Below are 16,097 nucleotides of genomic sequence, written 5' to 3'. Positions count from 1 at the left end.
CCTAATGCTGCTCTTTGGAAATGGCCGAACCATTTGGCTGCAATATTCCACTGAATTTCAGCTGGAGGTAGTACTTCCCCTTCTCTTCCAGAATATAAGATTTCTACCTCTACTGTTATAGAGGATTTGGGGGGTTTTATGTTAAGTTGTATAATAGAATACAGAAGCCTTCCATCAGCCCTACCTAAAATGATGAATTACAGGATCCTGCCTAAACTCATTTACTTATTGTACAGCGTGTACAATTCCTGCCCTGCAGAGTTTACAGTCTCAGCTGCGTTTTGTACTTGTCACAATGAAGTGCTTGGGACTTCTTAGCATGTAAGTGATGCCCAAAAATGGAGTTCATCAGCAACTCCAAAATGCAAGAAATAATAAATGATTCAGGAATGTCACTATTAAAAATATACTCGTAATGAACCCTTGTAAATTTTAAGACCGGGCCCTGAAAATCTTAAGTTATTTTGACTGTAACAGTTTTTAAAAGTTCATCGTAACCAAAACTACAGGCTTACTTCATGTACATTTTACATGCCAGGTATTTGTTGTGCTTGTACCACTTGTGCAAAGTGGCGGTAGAATGTTATTTTCCCAACATGATATAAATTAGCATCCTTTTAAGCCAAGGTGAAATGTCCTCCTTGAGATGCATTGCTAGAAGGCTTGGCCTGCTCTCCATTAATGTAATTTATGTGGCCAATTCAGACAGTATTAAGAGAGTAGCTGTGTATTGCTCCAGGCTTGTTCAGGGACTTTGGGCAGCAAATTTAAAATTATTTCTCCCTCACTTTCAAAGTGGTTTTGGACCTTTGTCTGAAAAATACCCAGATCCAGAGCTCACTGGTTCAGGGATAAAAGTCATATCTCTTTAGAAGGTTTTGAATCATCCAATAAGTTTTAAATGCTGTACAGGGAAGGAAATAGGCAGGCTTTATATCGTTAGCACTGCTTCCCAGTCCGTAAGTTTATTTGTTGCTTCTGCATCCAGTTTTCCCCCACTGGACAAGAGCAACTGTGACTCTGATGACAGGTTGTGACATGCAGGAAGATCAGCAGAGCCCTCAGGGTTAGCAGCCAAGTTTAATCACCAAAGCAGATGAAAATCAGAATGAAAACATGTTGCCGGGAGTAAAAAAAGATTTGGCTTACAAAGAATACTAGAGAGGAAGGAAAGGATGTCTTAATATTTTTGGCTGTGTTTGTTGCAGTGTTCGATAGCTCCTTCTCTTTTTCCAGATGAGTTGAGCTACGAAGGTCAGGTTGTGGGGTTGTCTGCGTAGAAGAGGTACTTACGGCAAGGCAATTCTAAGTTTTCTAAGTAAGTCATTCAATCTCTCTTCACACTTTACTTAATAATTGCTTCAGATGACCCAAGGGTGAAGTCACTACCAGCATTGCTACAACAGCTGTAATGGCACACTACTGTCACCTTAATGACTTTATGTACTGCTAAGTTTAATGAAAAATGTGCCACTTCAGTGAGGCCAAAGATAGCAGAAAATAGGGTTTGGGAAATAACGGTATTACTGCTGAAATGTCTTCTCCTTGGTGGTTGAAGGAATTCATTTAATAAAGTTATAAAAATCCTCATAAATGTTTGACAGCTTTATGTAAATGCAGTAAACCAAAGGCATAGGGAGAAGAAGCGAAACTCATTTTGCATTTATGACATGCAACAAAATTATAATGCAGGTGAGGACAAAATGACCTATAAATGTTAAACACATGCTTTAATATATAATATGGCAGCAGTAGCCCTGCTTGGGTGGGCATGTGCAGTACTGCAACATTACAGGCAGCGTGGCATCGTCAGTGCTGGAGTGGGCGGTGAAAGAGCAATGCACAGCTCTCCTTCCTCCACAGTAAGTGTTGGACTTTGTGGGCTGAGTCAGAAAAAAAATGAAAAAATGAGGCATATTTGTGAGTGTAACTCTTGGAAGCTTAACACCAGTAAGAGCTTGTTTACCTCCATTGAAAGTTTTTCTTTCCTAAAGGGTTGAAGTTCACCCTGTGCTGAAAGCCAGCACAAGGTATTTGTGGACCATAGATGCCTTCAGAGTGAAAGCTGCAGACTTCTTGTCTTTGGGTCTGCAGCTGAAATCTCCCCTTCAGAGCTCTTCTCATCCCATGAGAGTGGAAGGACAAAAAGCTGCGACATGTCCAACTCAGCACAGCTGGTGAGACTGGTGGGTGCTGTCCCCCTCGTTTTCCCCACTGTTGCACCTGCCTTGCCCATGGACCGGGGTGCTCACAGGATCTGTCGCGTCCAGACCACGTTCAGTTAAATCTGTAGATTGCTGCAAGCTCCAATATGGTTGTGCATTACACAAGCACACTGGGGGAAAAAATGTCTGCTCTTTAAAATATGACGATGGTAAAGCAGATCACTGATGCTCTTCTTGAACATATGTTAATGCAAGCCATGTAGCAAATAATATTATAAATGCTGGTGTCATCTCTCTCGATAATGAGTTTCCTCATCCTATTGACTCTTTAGCACAGGTTTATTTTGACATATGCATGACATATGCAACTGGGTCTCCTCATTCAGTTCAGAGTGTGGCTGGTGCTGCTCAAGATAACCTTGCTGGAGATCAATTTACAGCAGGTTTTATTTCTGCCTGTAGTAGACACCTATGTGCAGAACAGCTCCTGGTGCAGATCCTGCCCTCCCTGTGCTACTGATTTCCACGGCAAACTGGGAGCTTTGGTTGGTTACCCTGTTCAGCTGGCAGGAGGAACTGAGCCAGAGGCTGCTCTGGGTAACCCACTGCAGGGCCATGGCCCATGATGCGGGAGCACAGGGGGCTGGCAGCGCTGCTGCCCCAGCTGTCCGCCCTGCTCCTGGTGTACGGACAGCTGGACGCGATGCTGAGGTATTACTGACTGCGAAGTGCCGCTCTCTAAGCTGTGGCAGTCGGGCAGCTGCCGGGTGAGCAGCTCAGGCGGCCGTGGCAGGGCTGGAGCAGACAGCCGGCACCGGCAGCCAGGCAGCTGTAGCTGCCCATGGGTTGCAGCGCTTGCAAACCTCCTCTGTGTATTAAAGCTGACCAGTCAGCACAGGGTGGGTTTGGACTTTTCCATTTATTTTGCTTCCTTGACCTCCTACTACAATCCTTTTCTGTCATTTCCACTATTGCAAATCATTTACGAGCAATAATTTCTGAGTGTAAATCAGAGCAAAATCAAGCCCTGGCAACGTGGGCAAAAGGAAGCCAAAGAAGGATAGCAGAAACTGATTTGATGCTGTAACATCAGCAAGCCTGCCAGATTTCCAGGCAAAGAGCTGGAGACTGCGTTAGACTGACTCATCACTACGTTTATGACTCTGGGGAGGTTTGCAGCTGGTTGGGTAAGTATGTTGAGCAGACGAAAAAATGTTGAACAAAGAAGAAAAGAAATCCATGCCAAAGACATACTGGCTTTGATACCTCATTCCCATGCTGAAATTTAGACAAAGGCCTGTTATGGTGTTGTGCTTTCTTAATGTCCAGACTCAATTTCAGACCATGTTCAATTAGATCTGCAGATTGCAAGCTCCAATATACTTGATAATAAGTTCCTCATCCTGTTGATCCTTGAGCACCGGTGTTGGGTTTTTTTTTCTGACATATGTGTGAGATTTCTCCAAAATCCACCTGTGGCCTGATGACTAGGGTACCCTTTTGGGAAGGAAGAGGTGTGAGATTGCGCACCCATCAGCTAAGGTGACCCCAGCTCCCAAGCCTCTCTGACTGTGATGTTGCTGCCAACACAACTGTCATCCCATTTGGAAATGCACATCCCATCAGGAGGCTGAGCCACGAGTTGGACCTCAGCTGCCTTGAGTTGTACAGACAGTGCTAGGTGTTCAGGCGGAGCACCATCTTCAATAACCCTGGCTTCAGGGAGATCTTTGCAGGGGACTTTTTAGGCACGGAAACTTCCATGCAGTGAGTGGGGAACCCAGGGCCAGGTCAGGGTGGCATTCCAGCAAACTTGTTTTCTACTATTTAATGTTCTTTTTTACCTTAGTGTTGTACTATTTAATGTGGGGCAAACAACTTCCTCTGTACCGCATAGGTGGTAGGGTTACGGATTTTGGCACATGTCTGATCTAAGTCCTCTGCCATTGGTCTCATAGTGCCCTCTACACTAGTGTAGGGCCACACCAGGGAAACAGGCTGCAGCTCATGCAGAGGAGCAGCGTTGTGTTGTGTGGTGGTGTGCTGTGTTTGGTAAGAGGCTGGAATAGATAGGATGGCTTGTGTTGGTGTGGGTGTGCACAGCTCCATACACATGTCCTTAACCCAACCTATTAGGTGCGTGCTTGGAGCTCTGGTCACAGACTCCAGTCTCACCTACCATGTAGACACACCTACCTCCATTTTCTTGGATCATTCTCCTCTGACTAAGCACTCAATCTTTTGTGTTGCAATGCCAATGCTGGAGGACACCGCATGTGTTCTTGGTTCTTGGCATCTCACCTCCTATTCTTTTTTGTACATATCTTATGTAAACCTGAAAATATGAAATAAGCTGCAGCTAGTAGTTTTCTCAGTCTGTGGAAGACTGTGTTACAAGAAGCACTGATATATGAATTACTTTTCTTTCAGGGAGCTCTACTGGTAGAGATTTTTTTCTTTAATTTTTCTTCTTTCTTTTTTTTTTCTCCAATTCTTGGATTTTATCCAACTGTCAAGTGATGAGGAAACTGAATGTAAACATACCAGACTTTCAGATCATTAAATGATCATGTTTATTTATTGCATTTCCTTACAGTTTGATTCAGCTTCATCTCTGACCTAAAGCAGAAAGCACAAGAGGAATTGCTTGAAGTGAATATGGGTTTCTAGGTCAAACAGACCTTAGGGGCTGAAATTACATGTATGCATCTTATTTGTCCCAGCTGTTGAGGTCTATGTTTGTTTTGTAATGACTATTTGTGTTCTAGTAGTTCCCATTAGGCAAGAAGATACTGAAGCATAAGAAGTCCTGAAGAATTTATAGTCTACTTGTGGCTGAGGTACAATAAGCTAATGACACAAGCAATAGGAAGGAAGGTGGGAGGAATGGCAGGGATAACAAAAACAGGATTGCTTGGTTATATAGATGATGTATGTGGGTAGACTGTGGTTCTGAATCACATGCAGAACGGACACTGCTGAAATCCAAAGAGCTGACACAGCGTTGCTCACTCTTGTACGCCAAGGCTCTTGTGGACAGCAGGGTCGGGCACTGAGGGCATGGACCTGGTAACACAGCTCAGGAAAGCTGCAGGAAGCTGGCAATGGTTCACTTGCTTGTAAGGATGCTCTGAGAGACCTGGGAAGAAGGGAACACATCCAAATCAAATGGTAGCTTTCCATGAAGTCTTTTTGTGGGGCCACTGCTGACATCAGAGGGAAGGGAAGCAGGCTACCAAATGACCTTTAGTTTTTGACTTATGAGACTTTTTCCCCTGTTGCTGTGTTTACCAGCTAATGGTATAAAGTCAGCGTTGCCTTTGCTGTGTTCCAAGATATTATCAATGGTGTACACAGTAATTCATTCAGGTGGGAGTAGGTAATGTCTAGGAACAATTTTATCTATCCATGCTATAGTCTATAAAATGGCTGCTGCTGATTCATAGTGCTGTTGTTTGCCTTTTAGTGTTTTGCCAACGTTTGCCTATACAACACTTGCCTAAAGGTGGACTCATCTTAATGTGTGAAGCCATATGAAACCCTAATCAGGAAGTTTTATATCCTTACATAATCTATGATGTCCACAGCAATCTTTGTTATTGAAACTCTTGCAAGTAAGAGCCATAGCTAGTCATGGTCCATTAAGAGGAGCACAAAGGCACAGCATCAGTCCAGAAGAGTTTTGTCAGATTAGATTTGACATGAAATGATGCACAGAGATGTGCCGACAAACAAGGAAGAAGCAGAGGTAGATCTTTATACAAACCAGTAAGTTTTTTGCTGGCTTATTTTTAGAAAGTGCACATCACATTTGCTTGTGAAGTCCCTGAAGAAACTTTTGCAAGTTTTGGCAGAACTGCTCTAGCTGGAGACCCGGTGGGAAGGGGCTGGTACTGACGGTCCTGAGTTTTCTCTCTCCTCGGCAACGTACCCTTTTGCTTCTTTCCTTTTATTTATCTATTTGGGGAAATAGTGTTTGTGTAATAACAACTTCTTGCTAAATTCTAAAGCCCACGTATGTGCCTTTTCCTCTCTCTGGGCAGAGAGAGAAGTGTGAGGATAGGAACACAGTGTGGGCTGTTCAGATTTAACCTTCTCCAGAGTGTATTTCCCTTCTGGGCTTGCGGACTGGGAGAAGCTGCTGGTCTTCTTGCAGGTGTATGGAGCATGTTCAAAAGGTGCTTGCATGCTTGACAGATGCTTTCCTTTTCTCATTTACTTTCATTATTAAAAATAAATAGCAGCGAAACACCAAGGGCCAGACTGCCTGTTTACATTTCAAAATTCAAATATACAAATGTGATTTCTTCCCACTTTGAAGGGAGTAAAAAGAAATTACGAGAAATTCACTCATTTTGCATCTTTTCAAAGTATTTTGATGTGAATTCAGTTGTTATTTTCTCCCTCTTTAATTTTTGTGAAGCTTTAAAGTGAACTCATCAGGATACCCAGTGCAGCATAGTTAAAAAAAAAAAAAAATCAGGAAAGGGAGTACCATGCCTTACCATCAGTGCTGTGCCACCCCAGCAGGTTGGACTGCAGCTCCAGCTGCAGGCTGAGTCCCGTCCCGTTACCATCAAGCGTTGTTTCCTGGGCTCAGATTTGATTTCCATGCCTGAGTAAACCCACCCACATGCCAGACTAAGTCCCGCTGCGCCTGACATTTCTGGTCTGAGCAGGCTCCAGGATTCAGGAGCTGCCTGGGAAAATACACAAAATATGATTCAGCCACGCAGGTCTGCTTCCTCACCATTTGTGTTAGCAGAAGGGAGAACCAGAAGGGAATTCAAAGGCAACCCCGCTGTGCTGAAAACATGCTTTGAGAGATCAAGAGTCACAACCTTGTAGCTGGACACAGTCAGTCCAAATATTTTATTTTTTTAGGGAGCTGCACCAGAAACCAAAATGGCTCATTAACAATAAAAATATGCTAGAGGACAAGTATTAATTGCTGCTCAGATCTTCATGCCACAAAGAGCATGAGGACAGGTACTCAGGGGCTGCTCCCTGGGCAGCTTTGGCCCCTGTGTGACATGACACCATTTTCTGCAAGCTTCTGCAGAGTTTGCAGGAATGGCTCTTAATTGTCCATGGCATCTTTTGGCCACATCCAGCACCTGCACGAAAAAGCCACAACTAAAAACCCAAGTGTCTGGAAAATGGCACAGAAAACCCCCTGGTGCTGCCTGCCTCTGGGACACAGGTATTTAGGAGCTGATATGCTGTGGCTGGGGTCTTAGAGATATGGTTGCTTCGGGGCAAAATTAATTATAAAGACTAAAATCTCTAGGGCAATAGGCAGTCAGACCAAAGCATTCTCTCATAAGGGGAAGATAGGATACTGCAGGCCATTTCAAAGTCTCTCATCAGCCTCAGAGGTATTTCATTTTAGGATTGCCTGAAGTTAAACCACCAGATGAAAAGAGTGGGGAAATGTTGGCTGTTTTGTTATTTAAATATCCACACTTTGGCACATATTGTGAAGCTAATTGCAATTGCTGCTTCATTTTCTTGGTTCATTTTTCATAAGGGGGGAAAAAAATTATGCAGTTGCTCTCTCTTTCCTGTCATACCATTAATGTACCAGACTGGGAGATGAGCAATTAATTCCTGTCCCTTGTTCCACAACTGTAGCCTGTGTCTCTGAGCAAGTGAGATCACCCGTCCAGCCCTTTGTGTGTTTAGCCTGCGATTTTCAAGAGAACAGTTGGTGCAAGGCAAGTGTTTAAGTCCCCTTTCGGTCTTTGGAACCCTTCCCTGGGGAAAGGACTGCAAATGCCCTGGGCAGGGACTGGGTACCAATATGTTTGCAAGGCTGCGGCACAAAGGGGCTCCAGTTTTCACTGGGCTTTTAGGTGTTGGTGCAAGGCTACAGAGTTTTCATAATAATCCTCCTTTTCCATGCTCAATTGGAAAGAATAACAGGGATTGACAATGAAAATGGGAAGAGCAGGAGGGTATAAAAGGGAGAGGTACGCTGAAAGGAGGTAGAGGTTATGAAAGAACATCCTGGAGTAAGAACAGCAAACAGAAAAAAAAGGGATTTGCGTGCAGGAAGAAGAGAAAATGAAGCAACAGCACAATGTGAAAAATAATTTTTTTAAAAAATACAAAGACAACTATTAACAGGTGGAATAGAACAGATGAAGCAAAAGGACAATGGAACTGTTCATGAGGGAATGGGGAAAAGAGAGAGTGAAGGGAACAGTGTGTACTGATAGCTGAGCACTCAGGAAAATGCAAATGATGGTGTTTAAGAAATCTTTCTGTGTTGCTTGGAATTAGGATGCCTCTGCTTCTGCCGCAGCATTGAGAGTGAAAGCCAATCTTCTTTGATCTGCTCCAGTGGTGCAGAATGACTCTAAGGGAATGTATCAATTAAGAAAATATTGAAATTGCTAGTACAGCATTTTACATATCTTAGGTTCCACCAAAAGCAGGGTGCATTGGAAAATAAATGAACCGTGATACTGGCACTATGACAATCCACTGAGCTTTTTGTGGAAAAGGGTAGGAAAAGGTACAATTGTGCATGTTCTGTGGATCTTAATGATGACCACTGTGCTATAAAAATGCTGGGCTTTGGTTGCTAGGGCTTGCCTCCCACAGTAGCAGTGTAAAACAGTGCTTCATGAATGTGGTAACCTTTTCTCCCATGAAAATATATGCCAAACTCCTACCAGTTAATTTCCTTAAGGCATGAGCAAAAAGCCAGAACCCATGGTGTGAAATGTCAAATATAGGACAAGATTTGTCACAGGAGGAAAACTGCCATGTTTACAAGCTGGCAATGACACAGGCTTTAAAGACAACAGAGAGAGACATAGAAAAGAAATTTACCTTGTCACTTATTGGCCCAAATTCTATGACCACCTTCAGGTCTGTAAGCCCCCACAACACCTAGTGCAGCACTGGATCTTCCTTATTCTTGCACAAGGCGTCTTTGCACCCTGGCTGTGAGTTAAAGTCTTCTGTTCCTGGTGTACAGATGAGAAAAACAAGAGCTGAAAAACACAGATGCCTAATGGTAAAGCTCCTTCCCTCATGTTTGTACACTTACAGAAGTGCTTCCTGCTCTATGTTGTTATTTACTTAAATGGAGACACTTCAAAAGGACTTTAAACAAGATTTTCAAAAACAGAAACCTCACTTTCTTTGCCTAAGGCCACATAAGTCATGACTGGAGATCATTCACCAGATTCATCAGGTCCATAGCTACTCTGTTATCTGGCTTTACCAAACAAGAAATCAGGAGGCTGAGGGGAGACCTTATCGCTCTCTACAACTACCTGAAAGGAGGTTGTAGCCAGGTGGGGGTTGGTCTCTTCTCCCAAGGAACAAGGAATAGGACAAGGGGGAATGGCCTCAAGTTGCATCAGGAGAGGTTTAGATTGGATATTAGGAAAAAATCCTTCCCTGAAAGGGCTGTCAAGCACTGGAACAGGCTGCCCAGGGAAGTGGTTGAGTCACCATCCCTGGAGGTATTTAAAAGATGTGTAGATGTGGTACTTTGGGACATGGTTTAGTGGTGGACTTGGCAGTGTTAGGTTAACAGTTGGACTTGCTGATCTTAAAGGTCTTTTCCAACCCAAATAATTCTATGATTCTACAATTCTATGATTCTATGATTTAATCTTTTTGCATCTTTGTCCTCTCATGAGGCTGCTGATCCCAACTTCTGGCATTCGTATGGGCTATAACAAGCACCATGTATAATGCAGAGCATTAGGTCAATCGGGAGCAGAGACGAGCATTAATGTTATGAGTCATGTACTAAGACTGCAGCCTGTCATAGCTGTGCCTCTGTGTCTAGCCACATACACGCTCACTTGCGTTTTCCTGGCACTGTATAGAGTGGGAAGATCTTGTCAAATAGCTTGATTAATATTTCTTTCATCTTTGAGGGAGATTAGAAAAAGAGATGAGGATCCAGGTGTTCTCTCTTTTTTTACCATGGCCAAGTAACAATTGTAGATACATCTTTTATTATGTGATTTTTGCCTGATTCAAAAACGAATAGGAAAAAACACATCAGGTACTGCAATATACAGTAGCATATCCAGATTTATTCTGCTGTGGAAGTAAAATAGGGAAATAACACTCTCAGAGCAATGTGTTATCAGCTTTCAAAATTCCCATGAGGAAATTATGTAAATCTCTATTCAGTCAAAGTCAACAGACTTGTAGGAGAGTCAAACAAGGGTAATTCCAGATGAATCAAACAAGGGTAATATATGAGTATTGTGGCTGGGGAAACGGTCTGTCTGCCTTCCTGGTTGCATGCATTGTGCACTGGACTTGCAGAGGCAGTTCAGAGCAAGGGGAGGAAGAGCTGCACAGATAACCAGTACGGCTGGGAAACAGTTCCAGCAAGCTGGAAAGGAACCCTGGTTATTTTTTGTTTTGAAGTATATTTTTTGTATTTTTAACTATACATTTGTTAATGAAATTCCATTTTAATCCAAACAGTAAAACAATCAGGACCAGGTGACCCACTTAGTGGATGAGGGAAAGGCTGTGGATGTTATCCACCTGGAGTTCAGTAAAGCCTTTGACACTGTCTCCCACAGCATTCTCCTCGAGAAGCTGGTGGCTCATGGCTTAGACAGGTGCACTCTTTGCTGGGTAAAAAAACTGGCTGGATGGCTGAGCCCAGAGAGTTGTGGTGAATGGAGTTAAATCCAGTTGGCAGCTGGTCACAAGCAGTGTTCCCCAGGGCTTAGTCTTGGGGCCAGTCTTGTTTAATATCTTTATCAATGATCTGGGAGAGGGGATCAAGTGCGCCCTCAGTAAGTTTGCAGATGACACCAAATTGGGTGGAAGTGTCGATCTGCTTGAGAGCAGAAAGGCTGCACAGAGGGATCTGGACAGGCTGGATCCATGGGCCAAGGCCAACTGTACGAGGTTCAACAAGGCCAAGTGCCGCGTCCTGCTCTTGGGTCACAACAACCCCAGGCAACACTACAGGCTTGGGGAAGAGTGCCTGGAAAGCTGCCCGATGGAAAAGGACCTGGGAGTGCTGGTTGACAGCCAACTCAATATGAGCCAGCAGTGTGCCCAGGTGGCCAAGAAGACCAGCAGCATCCTGGCTTCTATTAGAAACAGAGTGGCCAGCAGTAGGGATGTGATTGTGCCCCTGTACTTGGCTCTGGTGAGGCTGCACCTCGAGTGCTGTGCTCAGTTTTGGGCCCCTCACTACAAGAAGGACATTGAGGTGCTGGAGCGTGTCCAAAGAAGGGCAACGAAGCTGGTGAAGGGTCTAGAGAGCACAAGTCTGATGAGGAGCAGCTGAGGGAACTGGGGTTGTTTAGCCTGGAGAAAAGGAGGCTGAGGGGAGACCTTATTGCTCTCTACAACTACCTGAAAGGAGGTTGTAGCCAAGTGGATGTTGGTCTCTTCTCCCAAGTAACAAGTGATAGGACAAGAGGAAATGGCCTCAAGTTGCATCAGGAGACGTTTAGATTGGATATTAGGAGAAATTTCTTCACTGAAAGAGTGGTCAGGCATTGGAAGAGGCTGCCCAGGGAAGTGGTGGAGTCACCGTCCCTGGAGGTGTTCAAAAAACGTGTAGATGTGGCACTTCGGGACATAATTTAGTAGGCATGGTGGTGTTGGGTTGACAGATGGACTTGATAATCTTAAAGGTCTTTTCCAAACTTAATGATTCTATGATTTCTATGATTCTAACTTTTTTTAATATGTAAAAATAGTAGGAGTTGAGGAGCATTTAGAGGGGCAACTGTATCATGATTTTACTTTTCTAAACTGAAATAATATTTGATGAAATAAAAATCATTAAGTGTATGTGTGTAGCCAGACTAGTGGGTTTTGTACATAGAAAATGTTTCAGTCAAAATCTCTCTCCAGCCCAGCAGATGGTTTATCAATAGAAGGGGTGTTGCATGCCTGGCTGGAAGTTTTGAAAGGGACTTATAGGGCACAGGGCCGAGACTGTGGTGGGAGGTTTCTCAACAGCCCATTGAGAGCAGTGACCCAACATGGGCTGGAGAAAGATGCAAACAAGCGGCAACAATAGAGCTGAGGATTAGGATCTTTTGGCCCATCCGTTTCCTGTAGGTGAATGAAAGAGCTAAGCAGCTCTGTTTAGAGCTAGCCACCTATTTACTCAGCACTGCAGAGGGCAGCCAGCTTTTCAGCATTGATTAGATAACCAGAAATGTGGCCAACATCTAACTGCATGCTAACATCATGCTGCCAGGGTGCAGCGTTGGACTCCTCTCAAAAAAGGGTCACTGCCATCAGCGGTGCCCCACATTCCTGTGTGAAATGTTCCTCCATCCCTCCTTGTAGTCTCTCAGCTCCAGGCCATGGGTCCCTCCATGTATGTGCACAGTGCATGGTGGACGGTTCCTTCTGCTCTTCAGGTCATTGTCTCAGATCAATCCTCTCTTCCCAGCATCGTTTCTAAGGAGGTCCCCTTTCTCAAGTCATTTCTTCTAGTGGCAAATGGTGGCCTGCTGGTCACAGCATTGTCTTAACTGGTGAGAAGGTATGACTGGGATCATTTTCCCCTTTGGAGATGGTCTCTAAAAACACTGCCTCCTTGTGCTTTCTGCTCAGGAGAGATGAAATTCCCCTCCTGGACCCAAAGCCAAAGCTGTAGGAGAATGGGCTGCTCTGGTCCTACCCATGCTGTGTGCAACGCAGAAGCAAAAAAGCATTGATATACAGTTAAAATCTTTCTGGCTTGTATTTGTGCGTTCATCCATAGGGATTTTAATTACTTTATTGTATTTATAGGCCCCTAAGCTTGGGAATATTGGCTTAAATGAGGCAAATGGTAACAGTTGAAGCTAAATCCCAACACCTGCTCTTGTAAGCTGTAGCTGTCATCTCTGTTCAGCTGTTCTCCATATTCCTTTGCAATGGGCCTGTCCATTGTAATCAACACAAAAATTCTCATTGGCTTCATTGGCCAGGTCCAATGTCCCTAGCAAAATCTCGGCGGTAGGAAAGCTCCATCACTGACCACAGGGGCATGGGCAAAACATTAGTGTTTGTCACGGTATTAGGCATTATTTCACAATGTTTGCTTCTCTTGTTTGACCGCAGGTGAAGGTGTGGTCAACATCTCTTGAAGGAGGGGCATGTGTTCTTGTAATATTTCACTTGAGCCTCTTGTATCCATAGGAGGGAATGACCTTTTAACAATGTCTCTTGTTTAGTTTCATTCTCATGGTCAATGAATCACACCACAAGCTTTGATCAGCTGAGTGTGAAAATTACACCATAAGGTCATCTGTCTCTTTGAAAAAGCAGCTGTTCCATTTTTTCTGTCTAATTGAGTTTGTCCTGTGAAAAGGACATGGAGTTTCTTTCATATTTCAAAGCAATGACTTCTTTGCATAATTTCAGTGAATTTTGGGCAGAAGAAGGGCTTCTTCTGCTTATTGCTGCTTCATTCTCAGAGGAAATTTATCAGGCTGATTTCATTATCGATGAAATGTAACTCACACCAGGCTGCTTAATGGCATTCCTGCACCAACATGATGTGTGGCGCTGAGGGTGCTCTATATTTCACCTATTGCTGTCAGGTTGGCATTAGCTGGGACTGCTGCAGAGGCAGCATTTGAGTTCCCCTAGAGTAAAGAGCACCTTTACCAGAGATAATTCCCCAGTTTTTGTTTGGCTGACTCAATGGCAAACAGGTGCCTAGTTTTCACCTTTCCCTGCAGTACCGTCCTGGGGAAAATGGAGGAGAAATAAATGTAAACAGGAGTTAAAAAAACACCACAAAAACCACCACCAAAAACCACCCTCCCACACCCCCCCCCAAAAAAAAATCAAACAAAAATCCAACTGCCCTCAAAATCAAAGAGCTGCCAGAAGGCCCTCTCCTCCCCTACATGTTAAGTATGTCCTTGAGCATCCAATTTATAGCAGGGACTAACCAAAGCTGAATCACAGCAACTTCTGACCACTCTGCCTATACTTAGACAAGTACATAGATAGAAGTTGTGTCAAGGCAAAGTTAAGGCTGTGACTCAAGCCATTTTTAGATAGGGAAGCAAAACTGTTTCTCCTAGACTTTTATGAGTCTCCTAGACTCATAAAAGCAAAACAAGGTCAAATTTAGGAAACTTTTATTTAGCTCATTAAATTAAAGTGGTACAGACTACGTCAAAGCACTGGCTGCAGCTTCTTTACAGAAGTGAATTTTTTATCTGCTGAAGATAATCAGCCTCAGTTCCAGCAAGGTTTCAGCCAGGTGAAATGACCCTGTGTGCATTTCTGCGTGCAGAAAGTGAACAGCCCCTTGAGAGGAGAACTACAGGTTTATGTCTATGTGTGCAATAGTATCATGCCTGCCCAGAAAAAGCCCTGTTGTTATTGAGAGCAACCTTTTTCTCAGTCAATAATGGCCAACTATTCTGATTGGCACTATGATTTAGCAGTGAGGGACACGAGGGAAGCCACTGTGGACCAGTCCTACCATAAGAAGGCACAACAATTCCCTACCAAGGGTCCATCTAGCCCCATTCTGCCTCCAACAATAGCCAGGTCCAGACGCCTAGGAAGATGCATAAGCAACTGGATAAATGATTTTTTCCCTGTCCATTACCACCCCCCCCCCCCCCCGCCAAAAAAAAGGGCATTACAAACCATTTGAACCATCATTTCTTAACAGCCACATTTGCTCCTGTTGCAACTTTGTTGTTAAAATAATTTAGCTCATGATCCCTCCCTCACTGCTTTTTCCAGCAAATCTCCCAGCTTCAGTGAGGAGGCAGTTCAGGGCTCAATGTACACAGACACCTTTTGAGATGAAGAGTGCCAGGTCCTACCACTGTTTTATACTGTTATAATAAACCTATACTGTTTTGTTATTGTCCTTAGCTTAGATACTTAATCTGTGCTCAGGTATAACGCAAGTATGAGGTTGTTTCAGGGAAGGGAATAAGCTACTATTTCCACCCCTTTAGCCACACCATCGCTATTGAATTCTGCAGAAAGTTTCTAGAAGGACTGATTGTCTTTGTCGGATATTTTTGCCAAAATTATCTGAACTCTCTTTCCAAGTCACTCTGATGCTCATTAATAGCGAACACTAGCCTGAGCTTTAATCAAAGGTGCATGAACTCACATCCTGTTGTTCAGCTCTCTGATTGCAAAACTAAAATGACTGAACACAATGTGGCAACATACATGCTTTACTAGCACTGCTGCCAACTGTTCTTGGCATAAAATGAGTTGACTCATCTTGAAAATAGGCCTCTGTTACTTAAAACTTGGGCAGAATGCAAATGCCTGCCTTGCTGACCATCACCAACATTGTTACTGGTGTTTTTTGTGGAGCACTGGTGCACACTCTTAGAAAGGATCTGCAAAGGATGTGTCCCATTAAGCTGATGTATTACAGTAACATGAAATCACTTGTATGATCAGATAAACCTGTAGACTACGAGTAAACCTATTGCAGACTACGAGTGTTTTGGGAGGTCTGTCCGTGTAAACAATCCGTCTGAGCTGAGCTCATTCTTCCTGGCAAGAAAAATACTCGGTACCCATTTTGCTGGTTCCTTGGGGATGTGCACTCCATTATCCTAACCTTGAAAATAACAGGTGTGAGGAGACAGAGAGCACGTAAAGGAGAAGAAGGGCAGTTTGTATGGGGAGAGGGATTACTAATGAAAGGCGTCCTCCTGAAAAGGCTCACTCTGGACACTGGATACATTGCTTTTCATTTCTTTGTAATCTTAGCTAAGTTATACTATGTGAGAGAATAGATTTACATTTTCCCACCTGGTTTTATGCAAAGAAGATGGTAGCTATTCAGTTTTTGACTGATTTTCCTTCATTATTTCATGTCACAAAAGCCTACAAATGTAAGATGATAACATAGAGGTCTGTAATTGGACCTGTGCTAAGTGCTGGGTTGAGCTGGATATGGCACGCATTACCTCCCCATGC

The 16,097-nt window shown here is 43.7% G+C and overlaps 1 long non-coding RNA gene across 2 annotated transcripts in view; it reads left to right on the top strand.

Annotated features, from left to right (window-relative positions):
• Positions 1–16,097, top strand: part of LOC142600777 (uncharacterized) — a 75,427-nt gene that overhangs the window by 40,834 nt on the left and 18,496 nt on the right. The window contains exon 1 of one of the 2 annotated variants that reach the window (XR_012834341.1): positions 6,940–7,368. The exons of the other annotated variant lie outside the window; for it this stretch is intronic. This is a non-coding gene — a long non-coding RNA (uncharacterized LOC142600777). Of the gene's footprint in view, positions 1–6,939; positions 7,369–16,097 lie in introns of those variants that run through there. 2 annotated transcript variants of the gene reach the window in all.

Source organism: Balearica regulorum, chromosome 1 (assembly GCF_011004875.1).
Source record: "Balearica regulorum gibbericeps isolate bBalReg1 chromosome 1, bBalReg1.pri, whole genome shotgun sequence".
Taxonomy (NCBI): Eukaryota; Metazoa; Chordata; class Aves; order Gruiformes; family Gruidae; genus Balearica; species Balearica regulorum.
This window is presented reverse-complemented; position numbering and strand designations above follow the sequence as displayed.